Source organism: Sinohyriopsis cumingii, chromosome 11 (assembly GCF_028554795.1).
Source record: "Sinohyriopsis cumingii isolate HCF-2022 chromosome 11, ASM2855479v2, whole genome shotgun sequence".
Classification (NCBI taxonomy): Eukaryota; Metazoa; Mollusca; class Bivalvia; order Unionida; family Unionidae; genus Sinohyriopsis; species Sinohyriopsis cumingii.
In genome coordinates this window covers 111446176-111462646 of record NC_142971.1, presented here as the reverse complement: position 1 = coordinate 111462646, position 16471 = coordinate 111446176, and positions in this window count along the sequence as shown.

Here is a 16471-nt window from a genome sequence, read left to right as displayed (position 1 = left end):
CTGTTAAAAAATTGCGTATAAAACATTTCAGAGGAGTATTTATGCGAGATCAATTACCGACGCGGCCGAATAATCCAGAAACTGGCATTATCAATCTCGACAACAAAGATGGTCCGGGAACTCACTGGGTTGCTTACGCGATCGATCCACGTGGAATTATCTATTTCGATTCGTACGGTTTAGCACCGCCAGTTGAGTTTCTCAAGTATGTCCGCGGAGTGCCTCGCACTCTCAACAGCAGATTTTCTAAGAAATCCAAAGGATTTTCAATTCCAGTGTGGCAGTCGACGCTACCAACACAAACATTAATTGATCCGCCCATTTGTGGAAACGAGGTTTTAAATGTTCTTGATGCAATCTCAAGAAATCCAGCAACGTCTCCGCATCGAGTAGTGTATGAATATACCGCATCGAGAAATGCTAGGCATTTTCATGCTAGCATTTGAAAAACAGCAATAAGAATAATGGTGGATATTTACGGAAGACCTTTCACAAGAAAAGTCAAACCTGGCACAGATGCTGATCTCTCAAAATATGCGACCCGAGATGAAGTCGATAATCTTTTGAATATAGCTGGAGTTGACCCAGATGAAGTTGCTATTTTTCAGGACAAGCAGGGAAAACTAAGAACGAGCAACATTAGGTGGAATGATATAATTCGCAGAGTTCTTGGAGCTACCAAGGATAACTTCGCCGCATTTAGTGATGGCGGCCGGATCAAGGACTCGAATATATCAATCGCAAGCATCAAAGACAGTATTGATAAAGGTGTTGATAAATGTGTGAAAAAAGCCGGTGACACGATGACAGGCGAACTCAGCATGAATGGAAACAAAATAACCGTACTCAGAGATCCAGCCTCGAACGACGATGCAGCAAACAAACAATACGTCGACGCGCAGTACAAACTCGTTGTTGACCTAGTCAGCGATAAAGTAACAAAATCCGGCGACGTAATGACCGGCGGACTTGACATGAGCGGCAACAAAATAACCGCGTTAGCAAATCCCGAATCCGACCAGGATGCGTCAAACAAACAATACGTGGACATCGTCAACGGTAAACTAAATACGCTGCGTGCAGAGTATGATGTTCACGTGGGCGCGTTTACAAGACTTCGAAGAAACTTCTCAAAAACTGATGAGGCCGTGGATAAGTTCTTTGGGGATCCTCCAGTCGTCGACACGAAACTTTCTGAAATCATACCAAATCTTACTAATAACGCCAACGATATCAATAAGATTAATACCCGGTTAGGTGTAGTCAGAACGGAAAAAAGTTTTTCAGATCAAGTTCAGATAATAGAAAATAACATTAACACGATCAAACAAACACAGCAGAATATCGTATCGGGTATTCCTGAGATCGTTAACAAAACCAGTCTGATTAAAGTCCCCACTGGAGTTACTTCCGGGCATATCACCAACATCGTATTCACGGTATCATCGGGATTCGCAACATGGTCACGACAAAATAACAACACTATCAAATATACAGCAACAGCCACCGGTGTTTACAGGTTGTCTGTGTTTTCAGCCGCTAAATTTGAAATCTTCACAACATATCCTTGGAGACATTCCACCGATAAGTATTCCGGGGTTTGCACTGTAATACTAAACAGCGGAACCGAGGAAACATTTATGCTTGAAGCCGCCGACGATACTTTAACAGCAACATCTTACTGGTGGTGTTTGGAATTCGTCGCTGCAACGCCTCAATTGGTTACCGCGTAATTGAAAATCGGCAGCGATTTTTAAATAAATGTCAACGTTGAAATCCGAAGGATTTCCAGATGCTCAACAATATCGATATAATCAAGTCCGTGAGTGGCAATCTGAGTTAAAAACTGTCATCGAAGTAACCAGTCAAAAAGTAAAAAAATACCGCAGACGCATAACAGTGTTAGACGTTATGGTTTATTCAGTATCCGCCGTTGTTGCATCCGCGGGAGTAATACTATCAGCGGTCACTCCAGTGACTGCAGTAGTCGCTGCCACGATCTCTGTTTCCGCTGCTACAGCAACAGCAGGAGTTTTCGGCATCATAGCAAAAAAAATATCCTCGTGTGCTAACACAAAATTACACGATTACACGACAAAATTAAATACAGCCACGACCGCATATCAGAAATTATCATCGCTGATATCATCATCGTTAGACGCGCAATCCAGCGACGCTGCGTTGATATCAGATTCTGAATTCAAACTAATGTCAGATGTGTACAATGACTATTTGAAAACTAAACAAATAAATAATGTCACTGATGGCAACGCCACAGGAACTGCTTCAGCAAATAGTCACAAACACAACACCGGTAAGGACCACAATGATCTCAGTGTCCTCGACGACACCACAATTCAGCATTAATTTTCCAACTCCAATTGCCGTGAACGAAATCGCGTTGTCGAAGCTCAGTGCGTATCACAGCTGGCCTAATGTCAGAGCGGCATCATTTTCCGGTCAGCAGCCAAATAATTCGTTTGTGTTTTCGTGGAAAACCAAAGCCGACTCTGACGAATTCGACTGGGATACAATTACGCTACCCACTGGGAGTTATCAGATCGAAGAAATCAACAATGAGATACAACGCCAAATAAAACGAATCACCGGCAAGGAAGCCAAAATATCTATAGCCGCGCACGAACCAACGCTGTCTGCGGTCATTGAAATCTCAACACCGGGATACGCCGTGGATATTTATAGCAGCTCAATCCGAACAGTATTAGGATGGCCACAAAAACGACCCGAGGTCGAACCGGGTCCACCGCCACCATCGAAGTCGGATTTCGAGACCACGAAGGAAGAACTACACGACCTCGTGCGCGGCGAGTATTTATTATTTTCAGATCAATTACGATCAGGCCAAGCCCGGTTTTCAACATCAGATCAAGTTCCCTTGGATATAATAGGGGCAGCTTTTTTTGAGGGGTATGGAGGCCGGGATTACCGGCCAGAAGATATAGAAGCTCATTTTTTTAATCCGATCAAACAAGCACATAAACAACAGCTAGACCTGTTGCGGGGACATTTCCAAGATTATATCTCTGATATAACAAAACCTGGAACTGGAAACGCTAGCGTTTCTGCAAGCAGTTCTCGGAATGCTTTGCATTCTCGCACGAACATTATCACCACCATAGAAAAACTAAACAAACTCGTATCCACGATGGAATTTATGAATCAAAAAGTAATTCAACATCTACTGGATCTCAAGGGCGATTATGGAAACCGAAAAAGATCGAATTTTGCAACCCTATTTGGTATTCCCGTGAAGGATATTTCAGATTTTAAACTTCCTGGATATAACGTACACACACTAAGAAAATCAGTCTCTGATCTTATCGCGGAATCTTTCAAAGATATTCTTGCCGCGTATGCGAAAATAAAACCACAACCTGTTATTTTAAGACACGACAACAGTACAGCATCCGATGGCAGACACGTATCTCCGGGGATCGTAAATATCACAGATGTTATTGCGGTCAATCTTGTATGTGACGTCATCGATGGCAGTTACAGCGCATCAGATACTACGACGGCGACGCAGGGGTTTATCCTGTATACGTTTACACCAAAAGACCCCCCTGGTTTTCTGATTGTGCAAGAACCAATCAATGTGGTCTATCTGCGGTGTAATAATCCGTGGTTGTCAACGATAAATTTTAAACTCACCGACCAACGGGGGGGGTTGTTGGACCTGCGTGGCGAGACTGTCTCCGTGAACTTACTGGTGAAGTCCTGAAACTCTTCGAGTTTCCACGCTCACGCATTTAAAAAAAAACAGTTGTATATAATGTGTGAATACATTCACGCACGAGTTCATATTCATGATAAGCAAATTCTTCACGAGGCAATAAAAACCGCATTTCAAATACAGACATTCCCAGAACAGTATTTCCCCGTTAAAATAATCGTTGACGTGTACGGCGACGAAGACTTCTTGTTAACGTCGTCACAATTAACACAGCTACAGCAAAATCATATGATCACAGCTTGGTGTCAACGAGAACAGATTATGAACTATTCTCATTGTTGTATTGATGTTGAAACGCTTAAGCAAATCCTGGAAGTCTAAGGACTTCTCTGGAAATGCAAAGCATTTCTCATGTAAAACTCGAAGAGTTTCCACGCTCGGGCAAAAAAAATAATACACTTTTTTTTTACCGTGGAAATGTGCTTTACACTTAAGCGGGGGGGGGCTAGCGTTTCTCAGGTTCTACTTTCACTTTGTGCTGTGAGTCACACGCGGCGGTTTATACTTCCTTGTCGGCCTCGTAGTCACAAATACTAGTATTTTCGTCAGAAATGCAAGGCATTTCCGTGTCTAGATTCTTTATATAACCTTTTAACCGTCTCACTCTGGTGCTAATTAATTTTCGAGTCTCATACTCGCTTGACAATACAAGACGAATCTTCTCAACTGCACGGCACAGTGGAATAAATTCAGATACCTGATTTTCAGTTATCCCGGCAAGTGATCTGTAAATGCGATCTTGCAAACCCTTAATGAACCTATAACACGCGGGGAGATTGTTCTTCCCCGATTGTGATAGCTCATTCAAGGATTCAAAATCTGACATAATTGTTTCAGTGTCTAGTAAAATATTAAAACCTCGCTGTTGTAATTCTTTAATTTCAACAAGTATGGTATTTATATTTTCGTGATTCATATTATTATATATTTTCATATTTTTAAATGCATGAAAAATGCTTTGCATTTCTCGTCCAAGGGACTTCTCGTGCTAGCATCACCAAAAACAAAAATAAACAGATAGATGATGAGCGGTTATCACTTACTGGGTACTCTTCACCGGCCTACGGTTCTTTCATGAGTCCTTTGTTAGGATTTTTTTTTCTTGGTCTTATATTAGACCTTCGTGTTGTGATTTTTCCCTTAGGCACCTCATGTTACCGTTTATTTTTGGCCAACACTCTTTCTGAATGTTTCTATTGGTGGGCACCCAGGTGACGTAGAGCTTTATGCATCCATCTATCTGTTTATTTTTGGGGGTCACTCACCCCATGAGGAACTTCTAGATCGTCAAATAACGGTCTAGAAGCTCGGGAGGGACGATACAACACAGAACAACCTTTACCTCTGATTCGAGTATGACAGCAAGTAAAGGCACAATGAACATGTAATCTTATCCTAACTTATCCTAAGACCTTATCCCGACGACACAAACATGCAGGTGGGTCATTTTCTACGGTCAGCAGCAGAGCAAAACCATCCATTGAATCGACCATTGGATGGTGCACAAAAGACACCCGCCATTGGCGGATTTAATTTATGGTTTTGCTTGCGCTGCTGACTTTCGATCGACCCAAAGGTCTTAGGGAGCGATTTCGTATATAACCCAACTGTTACTTGCGAGTTGGAAATTCGCTCTAGCAGTGGGCGGGACTTGTTTAAAATATTTTAATTGTATGTTTTCTCGAGCGCGGTCATATAACAAGCACAGAAGAGCAAAACAGTCGGATATATTCAGTAAAACGAGGATATTGTTTGTAAAAAAATATATATTCTACGGTAAATAAATGATTACATGTTATGAACTCGATAAAATATTTTATCAAGGTGGCTTTCTCAGGGGAGCAAATCCTCTGACGACGACAACTCTGCAAAGCGTTACACACTCGTGGAGGAGTTATCGTCGTTTGTGTCAGCGATAAGAGTTATATAGCAGAATGAAATCTTCTGTTTGAGCTTCTTTGAAAATGCTGTTTTGCGGATCCCATCTGCGACATGCTGTACAGCAGGTGGACAAATACCGAAATGCTTACTCGCGGCGTATATCGACCGGAATACTATTTCGTCGCCGGTCTGTGTATTACGACCCCGGACAGGTCTTGCAACTTTTTTACTACGTCCTGTTTTACCCGACAGGCAGTTCTTGCTCTGAGTGACCACGCGAAGATTGTTTATAGAGTTATCAAGTATGTTACCGTTAATGTGATCAATGACAAAACCCTTAGGGATCACTCCAAAGAAACATTCGTAAATAAAACGATGACATAAATACCTCTTTGAGCGCGCGGCAGTAAATCTTAAATAACCAGAATTATCAACTGTACCAACTTGTTTCCTCAGCCTGTAGTTTCTCACTATGCCATCTCGGTTTGCCTCATAATTTGGAATAGTTGGATGTGCAACAAATTCTTGTTCGGGAACAAATTCTTGTTCGGGGACGAATTCTTGATTCATTATACTATAAGCAAATCATTTGTCTAATTCATAATTTGTCTGAAAACTTATTTATGTAATCACGCTCCGAGAACGTGTTCGAGGCTGGATTTTTTTTATCGTAATAACGTTTTAGTTCTCGATAGCGTTTCCCCCCACACGCTGAACATAATTGCGTTTTTCCTCGTACTCCAATGCCGCATCTGATACACGGTATCGGTCCTAGACTCCCACCGCGGACCTGTTGAGCATGTTGTCCACAGTATTCGTGTCTGCATGGTTTGCTACACGGCGCTGATGAATTTAGTTTAATCCACTTGCATGAGAAATGCTTTGCATGAGCGATGCTAGCATCGCCGGAGAAACTCTTTGAGTTTTCGTTCATTATATATAATATTTTTGTCTATTTAAATACTTGTCTTAATTATAATAATGAGTTTTGAAAGACTATCCAGAATAAAACCCGCAGGTTCTCGATTCGATCTTGACCGGTTAACCACTGATCGTCGACGAAGAGAGTTAAAGGAACTGCTTGGTGTTATCAAGAATGCCAAGGAAGAGTTTCGTCGTGATGGTGCCGCACATGTGTGGTCGACATATAAAATTATCCCCGAAACTCGAAGAGTTTCTCACGCGAGCGTTATCATTGATGCTACCATGAACGATACAATCGCGCGTAACATAATTGGGTATCTCGACGATAGAAGATATTTCATACAGATAAAATTTATTGTCAAAGTGGTCAACGAAAACGACGATGACACGTGGATTATCCGTGATAAAAATGATCCTATCCTTGACATTAAAAGGAAAACTATTTTGTTGAGCAATAATTCTAGACCAGGAATGTTGACGGGGGTTGATATACCGTATTACGCCAGATCGTATCCAGTAACTGCAGTCGTTTACGGAATATATCCGATAAAGAAACCAAGTGTAGATAAACTCACGCCAATGAAAACATCAGTAATGTTAAATTGTGTAGCTGAGCGAGTAATGGAACATTTTAAAAACGCAGCACGTGGAAATGGTCTAACTGAGATCAGAAAAAATAAAATAACAACATGGGCTAATCGAGTCAAAGATACAGGGGCCACAATTAAGGATGTTGCCGCGCTAGAAAAATTATTAAGATTTCCTATAACGGTATTATCGCTAACAGGCGAGGAATTGTATAAATCGAAATACAACCGTAGTGGAGCTTCAATAACAATTATTGATCATAACAGCCACGCCTGGACGGAATCAGTTAAAATATTTCCACGCGATCGTGTTATAAGGTATTATTCCGCGGGTATGTTTGATTGTATTTATCAAATGAGTAAAACCGATCCGGTATCGGTATGGTTGTTTAGAAGTTCTGAAGTTGGTGATTATGACCAGTTCGTGACCCCGAACGGAGAAATATATAGAACTGCGGAGTTACAAAATGAAATGAAAGCGCTCACAGAAAAATATTCAACTGAGCAAGTTGATCAATTACTAACTAATTGTTTTACTGTTCCAAGTGTTGCCGCACATATAGCACGACAAAAAAATAATTGGAAACCAACCATGAAGAGTTTTCTCGAGAATGTTCAGCAGAGTTGCATCGAATACGGACACGGCGGTTTATGGAATAGTGTATTTGTTAGTGATAATATGGTATCGGTGGATATGATTGCGTGCTATCCAGGAAGTTTTCTTGGCTATGGCGAATGCGCTGAATACTTTAAACGATTTGGACATCCCACAAATTTAATGACAAGAGTAGCTATTAACGGACCTTTACCTGATTTTGACCTGACTGGATTTGCTCGCGTGGAATCGTTCGAATTTGCAACACGGTTACATCCTATTAATTATGCTTGGTTTGGCAGACATTTCCACGAAAGGAAGTGGGTGCCGTTTCCGTTGTTGCGGTTTATGGTTGACAAAACAATACTAACATCTGTTGTTGTCAGTGAGGGGATTATTTGTTACTCAAAACAAACCTCAGTTTGGTTACCAACTCCAACTGATACTGCGTGTTATTCTGACTTAAAATTAAATTATCCTACAGCGTCTGAAGAAGAATTACGCACACTGGCGTATAAACATGATGAGCGCAACTGTAAAGATCTCGGCCGAAGATTGATAGGTAAATTTACTCAAGGTGGAGCATATGATCATAAACGACATCACAGTCGATTAATTATGGATGAAGAAGAATTAAATTTCATTATCGCTGATACTACTGCGAAAGATACATTTTGTAGCCGCGAGGATATAATAATATCATTGCCGGGGATGCCTGGAAAACGATTAGGAACAGTTGTTAGTTATATCGACGGTGATTCAGCTCAGTACACTCATTTGAGATCCTCTATGCTGGCTTATGTTTCTATAAATTTATTGTCGATGGTGAATAGAGTTCCCTTCGCGGTAAGGGTTGCAACAGATTCGTTTTATATTAACGAAGACGATTTAACAGCGTTAGATTTACCAACATCGGATGATCAATGGGGAACATGGCGAGTAAAAAAGGAAGAGTTGCACGCGTACTGTGAATCAGCTGATGTTGAAATTAAAGATGAATATCGTAAATCAACAACCTTGTCGTGGACAACTTTGTCGTTGCCTTCTGTGTACGATCCAATTGCTAGACACAGAACAGTTTATTTGAACGGACCTGGAGGCTGTGGTAAGACAACTCGTGCAATCGAACTATTCCGCGGTTCTGATTTGGTCGTGCTAACACCAACACACAGACTTGCCAGAGAAATGATACAACGCGGAGTAAAGGCCTGCACTTATCACGGCTTTTTCAAATACAGCGGCGGTACATGGACTCCTACGCGAATGGGAACGAAGTATATCCCGGAGAAAATCATCTGGGATGAAATAGACACTGTGCCGCTGGATACATTACAACGGTTCCTGACGTGGTTGTTAACGAAAAATACCGCAGTTGTGATGTGCGGCGATCATGGTCAACCACCACCATTTGTCGGCGAATCTCCCCACGAGTGGTTACGAGGGTTTGTTGATTATTACGAGGAAATGCGTGATGACATCAGAGCGCTTGATGACACATTAAAGGAGTTTAAAAAACTAATTAGGCTACAAACCAATAAAGTCCAATGTGAAATAATGCGTGAAATAATTCCAGAGACTTCATTTGATAACTTTTTAACGGCGTGGAAACCAGATGATTTAATTGTTGCAAGTAGAAAATCAGTCAGAGATACACTTCAGCGGCGACTATTTCAGTTACAGCGGCAGAAATTTCCAACGTTGGAAGTGCCGTTATGTTATAGACCAGATGATACACGATTGCAGAATATTGATGTTGATATTCCCGGAAAACCAGAGAAACAAAATTTAGTATTGAATGATATAGTAACAGTTAACGTCGATGCGGTCGAAGATGCATTAGCAATAAATAAATCACCGTGGACACTAGGATATGCTATGACGATTCATTCAGCACAAGGATTAACTATTTCTGATACAACTGTTTGGATCGTTGATGACCGCATCGAATGGTCAAATTTAGTTTATTTAGCCGTGTCCAGAGTAAGAAAGATGGCTCAGTTACGAAGAATTGTATTAGATACGTCAACGAAGTCAGCCGTTGTTGAGTTAACGCAAAAAGATCAAATAAGAAAAAAATTAGACAGTTACCGACAAAGTGACAAGAAAAATAATAGAGAGTTTAACCTGGATATCAACGCTGTGTTGTCGTTACGTGAGCGTCAGAATAATCACTGTGCGAGTTGTAATTGTTTATTGCTGTGGCAGTATTCGAAAAATAATCCAAGGCAATTCACCGTAGATAGAATAGATAGTAATCGCGGTCATACGCGTGAAAATGTGATGTTGACCTGTCTTGAGTGTAATCGACGCAGAGGTGCTGCTGCAGTTATTTAAGTGATCGAGGTGGTAATTGTGTATCCGCGGGGATCACCTGAAGTTGCTCGCGTGTGAACCCACGCTGAGGAGCAGTTGAATCTAATCTGTAGATTGCGTTTCTCCCAGTTGATCTGGTTATGCTAGATATCTTATGTGTTGTAACGCTCCATATAGGATCAGTTGCCCTTTTTTTTCCTCCTTCGAGTTCGCCGGGTTCGTATAAATACCTAACGGTGACATTACCCAGTAGTGGGGACGCTAGCGTCGTTGGCTGCGTTGAAACACGTTCACTGACGCGGGGTATATATTTTTTTGTGATTGCATTTACAGGTCTCATGTTTGTTGTTCTGGTAATTTCATTATTCAGTGCGGCTATCACGTTTGGCAGTCTTGCAACCCATTCACGAGATCTCGTATCGTAAATGAATTCCCTCGCGTACTGGTATCCGAATAATCTCTCAGCGAGTGTTCTATTAAATCGCTCAACAATTGCCTGATCCCGATGAATTTCAGTATGCCCTCGTCGTATAACAACGTTATGCTGCTTTGTCAGTGATGATACCGCGCCCTGAAATTCCTTGCCAGGATCAACTTGTAATAATCGTGGCCAGTTTAGAGGTCCTCGCTGATAAATTCGCGAAAACGCAGAGGCGACTTCGGACGCTGTTTTAGTCGCTAACGGTTCTGCTTCTTTGTATCTACTAGCAACATCAACTACTGTTAGCGCGTATTTGTATATTTTTCTGCGGACAGTATCATGAGGCAGGAATAGTATGTCAGCCTGATGAACTTCATTGGGGGTACTAACATCAAAATGTGCAAAATTGATTTGTCGAGGTGGTGGTAGGTAGATTTGCCATATTGCTTGTTTTGACAGCCATTTTTTGGCAACCTCGCGTGTTACTGATGCCGCGTTGGCGAGTTTATTAATTGCTGAGTTACCTCTCCAGTATCCGATTGGGGAATAATAAATCGCTTGCATTTTTATTTAATTATCCAGCGCCTAATGCTAATTTAGATTTCATCGCTGATCTTACTAACCAATTAGCGAGTGACTCCTTAAATGATTTATTTTTTATGGCGCTTAGTGCATGAATTAATTTCACATCCGCGATATGCCTGTCTTGTAGATCTTTACTTCGATAAGCAACATCATGCATGTGACACGCTGCGTCGATAGCGTTTATCGGATACTCTCCCGGTTTTGGTTTAGACTGTTCATCAAGTCTGATATCTAGTCGTGTCCCTGGACCGCAGTAATTGTATCCTGGGAGATGCTTTTCTCCGGGATATTTAGCCCAAGGGGTACCTGGAAGTCGTCCGAGGGTTGCTGCGATGTCACCTCCGCTGACTTTGTCAGGCTTTTTTTTTGAAATCTAAATTTTTTTGTGCCACATCGCGCACACTTACCAGAAAGTGCTTGTCTGTTATTTTTTGTTGTAATGGTTGTTAGATCATTCGTAGGGGTTTGTGCCTTACACTTCACACAATATAGATCCATAATTATTATTCCTTATATACAAATGGAGATCACTGATTTTTCTGCGACGCGAAGGAAAGAACCAGTCAAGCATAATTCCGTGCTACCAAATTCTATCAGAATGATCATCATAGGACCGTCAGGATCAGGTAAAACACAGCTGTTGCTGAACATGATAATGAAGTGGATGAAATGGGACAAACTATACTTGATAGCTCCGTCTGTGGATGATCAACGTTGTTATGATGTTATAAAAGATTTTAATGAGAGTGCAAAAGCGCTGAGTGAAGACGGCGAGGAAGTAGTTGAATTTATCACTGATATCGAAGAAGCTCCCAGCGTTGAGGACCTCGACGGGGAAATAAATAACCTAGTAGTGTATGATGATGTGATGCTGGACAAGCAAAAAAATCCTGCAAGAATATTTTCCCGGGGTCGTCATAAAAACACCGATGTCATTTATGTTACTCAACGTTACACACAAATACCAAAAGTAATCAGGGATAACTGTAATCTTCTTGCGGTGTTTAATGGAGTTGATGTTCACACGCTGAGAAATATTCATCAAACCTGGTGTAGCGGCGATATGGATATTAATAAGTTTAAGAATTTCTTTAGTCGCGCTCAAAGAAACCAGCACGGATTTGTGACAATAAATTTACACGACCCGCGTACACGATACCGCGTCGGCCTTGATACACTATTTGCGACATAAAAATGTTTTCTTAGGAATCGAAGATTTCCATGGGAATCTTCGTCTTCGTAGAGCAGCAGGGAGGGCGCAAACTACACCTGATTTTTCAATGATACCTCACCGTGGAAAATTATGTCGGCGGAGTCGGATTTGCTGAAGTAACTCGCGCTATGTCAGCGGCGACGAAGCATTTCTGGAAATGCGAAGCATTTCTGGAAATGCGAAGCATTTCTCAAGGACATTTTTTTTGTCCTGTATTCTGAATAGAAGGGTTATTTCGTCGAAATAAGCCCTCTATCGGGAATAGTTTCAGTGGAAGGGTTATCTCGGAAAAATATTTTGTAGGATTCGCCCTCCCTGCTGCTCGTGCCCAAATCGGCACTTTGGCCAAAGAAGATGCCCCTAAGATTCCAACATTTTTCTACGTAATGGGATTTAGGTTAAAAAGCTGGTACAGAGGGTGTGAAAACCATAGAAAGTGCCCCAAATGCCAACGAACATGGCACGACCCTAGGATGTGCACATACCAGCAGGTACCAATGACAAACACAACGACAATATATGCTAGTAAGGTAGTGGAAAACCAGCACAATAAAACCCCAACAGAAATAGACATCGACACACAAATATGGATGCTATTAACTGAAATAAGAAACGAGGAAAACAAAGGGCGAGACAGCCAAAACCACAACAAACAATGAGCTAATGTCACTCCCAGAATTAGACCTAACTGAAATAAAGAGAAACTCTCTAACCCCGGAGTGGGAGAAAATACTCAGCCCGAATAAAACAGGGAACATCAAAACCCCCTTCAAGGGGCCTCCGATTACTTTGACCAACAGGTTTTCCCTCTTACAAGATGAGGAAAACTCAGTAGTAGAGGACAATGACAAAATGGAAGGTGAGGAGTCAGATGTGAATTTGAACCATCTGACCTCTACTCCCGTGTCAAAAATAAGGATAAATAGAAAGAAAAGCCCACTCAAGGTCAAGCTCGTCACAGGAGAGGGGCAGTAGCGACACAGAACGAGAGAGCCCTGTAACTATATATGAAATTAAACAGGACAAGACGATAGGGACAACAACAACAAAAAACTGAGACAGGGAAATGACAATGAAGACAGCGACATAGACAATGACAATAGTGAAAACAACATTACAGAAAACGAAACGGAAACGCAATTAACGGAAAACGGAACGGAAATGGACACGGAAAACACCAAAGACCAAACGAGCATAGATAAGACAAAAGACAATACATAAGAAGAAACTACTCCAACATCTAAGAATGGGGGGGGGGGGGTCAGTACCCCCTCAAATAAACAATATAAATTATTAAGTAAATAAAAAAAAAACATTCATTTTGAAACTAAGTTAAAAATAACAATGTATAACCGAAATGCGGCAACCTGGAAGGAAGATTAAAAATAGAAGGAAAAAACTATGCAATGAAACCAACAATGATGTCTTGTTTATACAAGAAACAAAATGGTTTAAACAGCAAGTTAAAAGCATAATACGAGGATAAAATGAATAGAGTTTTGATTCTAAATGATTTTAAGGGAGAAGATGTTAGAGGTGGGGTAGCAACTTTCATTAAAAAAAATAAAAAGGGTGTGTATTGGAAAAGTGAAAATGTGGAGGATTATTTTAAAGGGAGATTGATTCACATTGTAATGGAAGAAGTTCATTTTTTAAATGTATATATGCCAGGTAATAAACACCACAAACAACAATTTTTGGAAAACTTATCTAAATACATGGAAACATTCACCATGGAAAATTTAATTTTAGGGGGAGATTTTAATTGGGTGGGGGAAAATATAGAGATGGAGAATTAATCACCAACGACATAAGGTTTAAACCAGAGTTCAAATTCTTTGTTTAAGAAAAACAACATAAAATGGTAGACATATATAGAAAATTTAATTTACTAAGGAGGGAATATACATATAATTACAAAATAAATAAAGGGAACAAATTGGATAATTTTTATTGTACTAATGCTGAAAAAAGATATATATAAAGAAGCAGGCATCAAGGACTTCAAAATTTAAGATCACAACTTAATATATCTAAAATAAACACAAACGGGGCAAAGGGAACTGGATATTAAACAACACAATTCTGGAGGAGAAGGATTTCACTGAAGAAATTAGTCTAGAAATTAAAAACTTTATAGAAAAGGGGAACACAAATATTCTAATTGAATGGGATAAACTAAATACTACTTTTTAAAAAAAGTCATTGCATACTCAAAAAATAGGAAGGAAAAGCAAAATATGGCAAAAGACACGATTATTAGACAGGAAAAGTAAATGCAATAGAAAGAGAAAGAATTTTTAACGATATACCAAACAAGATTTTAGATGAAGAAATCAAAGGGAAGAAAATAAGGGCTGGAAAATTCACTGCTATATACAGGGACTGTACAAAAGAGAGGAGTTAAGGCGGGAGTGGTCAAAAATATGTTGAAACTCTTAACAAATAATGAGGGAAAGGGGGCAACTGAGAGGAAGGAAATTTTAAAATACATCGAAGAGTTTTACATTCATTTGAAAAATTCACAACAAATTAATACCAATATAATAGAGGATTATTTACAAGGGATAGAGTGTGAGACGATATCATCTCAAGCGAAGAAATTCTAAATAGCGTAACAAGTCTGACCAAAGGAAAATGCCCAGGTATAGATGGTCTCACCGTGGATTTTTATATGAAATTCCGCGGCGAGTTGTCGCCCATTCTGGAAGGTTTATACAATACTATTCATTTGGGAAATAATACTATGACGGAAAGCATGAGGGAAGGGATCATAACACTTGAATATAAAGGGAAGGGAGATATGGAAGATCTATAAAAAAAATTGAGGCCCATCTCCCTCCTAAATACTGGTTATAAAATACTAAGTAAAATTTTAGCAGAAAGAATAACAAAGGGAATGAATAGAATTATAAACATAAGCCAAACAGGTGGGGCCAAGGGGAAGGATATACAAAATAACATTTTAAGTATAAAAACAATCAGAGTACACACAAGAATGTGGGCTAGAAGGTGTTATGGTACTTTTTGACCAGGAAAAAGTATTTGATTGGTTATAACACAACTATATGCAAAAAGTCTTGGAAAAATTTGGATTTGAAGAAAATTTTCAAAAATGGACTAAAATCCTGTACAACAAAATAACATCAAGAGTACAGGTAAATGGGGCGAACACGGGATAATTCGACATACAAAGGTAAGTGAGGCAAGAATGCCCACTATCAGTGCTATAGATTATTGCACTAACTTTATAAAAGACCCAAATTTCTTTAAACATCTGGAAAAAGAATGTGATAAATTTGGAAAAGCCTGAGGGTCTAAGATCAACCACGATAAAATAGAAATTCTAAAGATAAGGAACTGGTGGGACAACCACCCCGGGCTCCCCCTCTACACCTCATTAAAGAACGAGTTAAAGTACTGGGAGTCTACTTCGGGAGGAGAGACGAACAGGAAAATTGTAAAAATATGAAAAAGAAAATATAAGAAAATGTGAATATCTGGGCACTAACGCCACTATGTATAATGGAACGGGCCCAGGTGGCCAAAACATACATGAATTCTAACATAAATTATATTTTAAAATCTACAGAAATAGAAAATGCCACGTTAAACAAAACAGACAATAATGTTATTAATTTTATATGGGATTATACAACACACTACATAAGTAAAGACACTTTATATTGAGCGAGGGAAAGAGGTTGATTAGCACTACATAATCCCATTTTAATTAAACATGCTAATATTTTTAATAGGTTTAAAAGACTTAAATCTGAACCCAATCTACCGTGGAAAGGATATACAGATATTGGTACGGTTTTACCATGAGAAATAGGAGAGAGATATACCAAAATAATATTTAAAAATTAAAAACTTGAAATACCTAGAAAATTTAGGCTTATTAGGGAATTGTTAATTAAATACCGTGATAAAACAAAGTTATGGCGAAAAATAGGAGAAAGATACATGCCAATAAATTAGAGAAGAGACATGACACACACACACACACACACACACACACACACACACACACACACCCAAGAGCAAAATAGAACAAGAGAATTTAGGAATTAACTGGGAAAGGGCCTCGGGTCACTATAAAAATTCAAAGCCTTTGCTTCAAATACATGCATAATGCATGGTTGACAGGAGAGGTGGCAGTGAGACGGCACATGATCAGAGTATCGCCAAATTG